Source organism: Stegastes partitus, unplaced genomic scaffold, assembly GCF_000690725.1.
Source record: "Stegastes partitus isolate 25-593 unplaced genomic scaffold, Stegastes_partitus-1.0.2 Scaffold1097, whole genome shotgun sequence".
Taxonomy (NCBI): domain Eukaryota; kingdom Metazoa; phylum Chordata; class Actinopteri; family Pomacentridae; genus Stegastes; species Stegastes partitus.
Window position 1 is genome coordinate 93,932 of NW_007578828.1, and position 5,751 is coordinate 99,682.

The following is a 5,751-nucleotide window of genomic DNA, read 5'->3' on the forward strand; positions in this document are numbered from 1 at the left end:
AAAGAAATGCTCCTAAAACCTCAAGAGTTTCAATTATCTGATGCTACTTGTCTTTTTTCCCACAATTCACACCGCATCAGTGCAAGATAAAAAACTACAGATATGGGAATAAAGATGCAGGAAGCAGTGGACAAACGTAACCAGCCAATGAGACCTGTTTTGTTTCTGGTGTTCGTGGAACAAATTGGGAATAACATGACTGAGAAAAATGAGCTTTCAGCAGTTAATGAGAGAGGAGTCTCCATCGTGCCTGTGTTGCTTCTGCTGTCGACATTTCAGCAGAAAAACACTCAACAGGCCGATATGTCACGGAGACTTGCCTTCAGTTTGTTTTGGTGTCAACGTTCTTGTGTAGTAAACTTGATTAATGTCGCACTTTCACTGAGTGACGCCGAAATTCTGCCGTTTTCAGTTATTTAAGCGTCTTCCTGAAGCTGTTGTCCTCAGAGCGCTGTGCTGCGTCACCAGAGTCTGACTTCCAAACCCTCTGTTGTGGCGGCTAGTTTTAGTCTCTACGAGGTCAGATTTCTCCTTTGAACCGTTGGTTTTCATTTTATTTTGTTGACAAGGCTGTTAGGATGCATCAGTTATAGGATCGCATGCTATAAATGCTGCGTTTCAGGCCTTTCCAATACGCAATGCCTCAGGGGAAAGCAAGAGTTTAAATATTGGATCGCAATCTTGTTTTCTTGCTTGGCTCTGCGTCGCCCCGTTGAACTGGCTGTGGTTTATCTATTTTTCTTATTCCCCCTGACAGCACTCACCAGTTCTGCCTGGGACACACACACACACACACACACACACACACACACACACACACACACACACGAGTCTAACTAGAGAAGGGCCAGTGGCTTTATCCTCTCTAACATCTGTAGCAGATGTGGTGGCCTTCATGTACACGTGTTTATGAAGTGCCTGTCTCATCCTTTTCCGCTTTCTCTTTTCTTTTTTTCTTCCTCCTACTTCTCTACCTCTGGTCTTTTTCTCGATCAAAAAAAAAGCATTGGTAAGTGTTTTCTTGCCTCCCGTTGCCGTTCTAGGTCTGGAGCAGGGCGGGGTTCCCCATTGTGCTTAGAATTAAACATCATTGTTGTCCGCTTAGGTCAAAAGGCACCGCAGCCAATGAAAATATTTTGAGGCAATAAGAGGCTCATCACTCAGTGAAAACACATGGAGGCAGCCGAGGCTTCCATCCGCACACAGCGTACCTGGAAAATATGTTTGAAATATGACGACCATCCACCAAACTGTTGACAAATCGCTCTGCTGCGACTCCAAAAACAACCATTATCTCTCCATCATTTCCCAGGGGGATACTTGATGCCCTCTCAGAACTCCCCGTGCATCTGATGTCTTTTAAATCTGACTGTCACAGCAGCACATCGCGGCCAACCTCAACAAACTACCGCCTGTGGTCTGCAGATAAGAGATTGCAGTCGATGCTGGAGTTTAAATAAAGCAAGTTAGAAACTCTGCTTAATGCACTGGAGTAAAAGCTTTTCCTGCACTGTTTACTGCACCAGCATGAGTGAAATTTGATTAACAACCATGACCTAAATATCCACGAGGTAACATTTGGACTATTAGATGCAGGAATGATAAATGAAGAGCAGGTCTTGGTTCAGGTTCTGAAGAGCCCTGTCCGTTCTCAGAGAAAGGACGGGGATTAATAAGAGTGATATGTTGGGTTTTCCTCCGAGGCAGAGCTGTGCGCTACGTGTCGACAATGAATCTGCTACTGGATAATATCAGTGTGGCTCAGACAGTTAAAACAGACTGAAAAATGCCTTTAATCACGTTTAACAAATATCTGAGAGGAGCGTGCCGGTTCAGCTGCTGCCCCGTGCACTGAAAGTGATCCATCTCACTGCTGAGAATGAATCCCATCATCTTAAATGCAGTAATGATTAATTGGCAGCAAACACAAAGTTAACCTCACCATCAATTCTGCCTTCTTAATGGAAGACTTTCCACCTGAGTTATTGTGGTGCTGACCCACTTAGAACTTTTTCATTTTTTGCGTGTGACAGGTATCTGACAGAGATGGAGAGTAATTCCTGTGCAAATAACACACTTTGAGATTTTTTGGGTATGGAAATGAAAGGCTATTGAAAGACTTGATCTGGCAGGTAGTTGGATTAATATTCTGCTTCCAGTTATCTGGAACAAAGTCATTTGTTCGACAAACTTCCCCTCAAAGTTTTTCAAATCTGTCCATACAGATGTGGTGGAAAAGATATTAGATCATTTATATAAATACAACAGAAATACTAATAAATGTTCTGTATTTAAATAGAATTACAAAAGTGCGATCAGCAGAATCAGATGAAGGTTATGTTTTATTTTATAGCTTCTGATCCTAGAAACTTCTCCATTTCTACCAACAACAACATAAACTGGGTAATGCAATATTTTATATAATACTATGACACCCAAAGACGCCATTTTTCTTTCATGACAGCTTTACTTTTGGCGATACACGACACCAAGTTCTTAAGTGAAGCATTTCCACCGTGAAGCTTGTCATGAACTCACTTTCAGAACAGGTGGACACAAACGCTCCACACAGACAGGTTCAGGCAAAAGGCAGGTTTAATGTCAGGCAGGGTTCGGTACACGGTACTCAGTCACACAGGCAAAGGTATCCAGGAAGCATCAGGCAAAAAGCAAGGTCCAAAACACAGAAACAAGGTCGTGATCGAACAGACTGTGGCTTGACTTGATAAACGAGGACTGAGAAGGGCAACGAACTGGCGACGAGACTGTGAGACACACGAGGTGATATACACGAGGTAATGAGGGGAGATGGGAAACAGGTGTGGGGAAGCCATCAGGGAGCAGGTGTGACGAGACAGGTGCAGGAAGTAAAACTGGAACAGAAACACCCGGTGAAGTGATTTCAAAATAAAACAGGAAAGACGAGACATAGAATGTGTACACATGGACAGAGACTTGATGGACATGACAGAAGCTGCCGTGTACACCAGTGTTGGGCCGTGTGTTGTCCTCCTGGGCCTTCAGCGGCGTCCTACCTGAATCAAACCACCTCTGAACACCGTCGCTATGACGCCACGGCTACAGGAACCATCAGTATTATACAGAAAGGCAGCATAGCAGGACGTTGCATCGCACACAGGGACCTCATGTAGTGAGAATGAATGCTGTCACTAAAGCACAAACACCAGTTAAACAATTCAACACGTCTCCTTTCACTGCACCACATACGTCACATCAGGGCTCTCACCGCTGTTCCCCTAAAAAAACCCGCCGTGTCCTGGCCCGCTACGATGTCATTCAAGCTGCGTGTTTGGAAAATCTGACATATTTTACAGTAAAACGTGTAAATTTTCCTCAGAAACTCATTTCTCTTGCTATTCGTTTAGACCGAAGAAAATGTCCGCTTGCTCAACTTAAAAAAATAATAATAATGCTTTTACGATAAAGTTTTAGCTTATGCAGATCAGTATAGATGTGAATCATTAGCTTTGGCTAAGATCTCTGACTATCCAATCAGAGGACGTGAAAGTGCTGATGTCATCGTAGGCCCTGGGACCACCAACTCTCAATCTGATTGGTTAAAGCAACAGTTTCATTGTGATGCGTTTAGGCTACAGGCGCCTGCACTGTGATGCTGAAGGCCTCGGGGCAGATTTCTGAGACCCCGGCAACACATGACGGCAGAAATATGATTGGATAAAAAAACAAAAAAGAAGCTCTACTATAAACATACGTTTGTGGAAGCAGCACAGCCCAGAGACACGTTATGAAAGGAGGAGAACAACTACTGGGAATAAAGTTAAAAGATGAATGGGAACATTTTGATTCTGATGAGTTTAGGCCGGCAGAGAAGGCCTTGCTGGCCCTGACGGCACACCTCTGAGTTTACTACACGCAGCCTCAAAAACACGAACGTAAACTCAGACCAATCCTGTCAACCTGCAACGTTCTGCACCAGTGTGTGAGCAGAGACGGAGGTGAGCTGGTGTGCTCGAGCTGCAGCAAGTGGTGGAGCGGTGGGTGGAGAGAGAGGCAGGAACTTCATCGATGCAGTTCCTCCAACGTCCACTTGAGGCTGGCTATAAAAGCGAGTCAATCTCCATAGACGCTCATGTTAACGTGTCGAACTTTACAGCAGGAATAAACAGGTTTACAGCCTGGAACAGAACCAGTTCTGGGCTGTGTCCGACATCACCCACCAGAACATGTTGTAGTGCTGTCCGAATGTTACGTTACTAATGTTACACCCTGTATAGTCACTCAAAATATCCCACAACGAACGATAGCGCAAAGGACGCAAAGGTTTAGAGCTACATCCAAACTATTTTAAGGTAGGAAGGCATTACATCATGGTATGGAGTAGTGAGAGTGCCAGATTACAAAAATAAATCAATAAAAGAATAAAAAAATAAAAGCGGAAATAAAAAGAAGAATAAATATAATAATTTATTTGTTATCATTATTTTAATTTTTTAAAATACATTTTTCTATTTCTATTTATTTCTATCATTTTTATTTTATTTTTTAAATTATTCTTTAAGTTGTTTTTATTATCTTTTTCCCCCCTTTTTTTTCTTTTAAAGCGACATTTATTTAAAGCGACTTTATTTTTAAAAACATAACTTAAAAAATAATTAAAAAATAAGATTAAGAAAAAATAAAAATNTAACAAAAAATGTCATCTTTTTTTAAAATAACAGGGTAAACGTTGGGTGGTTTATTAAACATTTGTCATTCTGTAAATTTACTGTTAAATAACAGGAAGTGACATCTTTTCACAATAAATACATCATTAAATAGCAGCCAGGGTTTATTTCTATCACAGGGTTATCATCACATAAAATGAAAATGTTTTTAACTGCTGGTTCACAAAAAATATGCAGAAAATGAGCAGTTTTTAGTTTTGTTTTGTTGTTTGTGTTTATTTTTTATAAAATGTTCTGTTTTTCACAATAGATACACCATTAACATAGAACATCTCTCTTTTATTTATTTATTTATTACAATAAAATTGTTATTAAATGTTCTGTTTTTCCATTTTTTTAAATTCACAGGACAAAGTCTGGCTTAATAAGCTGCCAACAATCTTCCTGTTGTTTTATGAAGAGCGACGGTTTGACTTTGCTGCTCATCTGAACAGCTCCACACACAAATGACTGAAATCAAACATGACGACGTCTGTGGAGTTCTTGCTTTGGAGCATCTCTTTCTCTCCCCTTTTTTCTTCTCTCTCTCTTCTTTTCTTCTCTTCAACCTTCAGCCGATTCTTCTCGTGATGATTTCAGCTCTCTAGAATGAAGCCTAACTTTTTCCAGCCCAAATAGCGTGTGACCCACTTCGATCAAAAAGAAACAAAAAAAAGGAGCAACATGTGGAAAACAGTCAGAAGTCCTGCATTCTTTCTACACCACAATTATTTTTCCTTCATGAGATTTTAATGTTCCTGAAATCAAGTAATTTTGTGCCACATTCAGATGTATGAAAATGAGCTCTTTTGTTTTTTTTCTAAATCAACCCGTCGGTGCCAGGAGGAGCTCGCTGGCACCGACGGCCCGGTTTGAAAAGTAGCTGAGTTTGTAATGTAAGATCCACGTGCTGAAAGTCAGCTGGGCCTGGACTCAATCAGGCGAGCGTGGCCTTTTGCTCCTCTTTCTACAGACGATCAGCAGTTTGCTCTGAATGCAGATCTTCACTGAAAACTATTATAGATGATCCGACGAAGGCTGGAAAGAAAACAGCTGACATGTGATG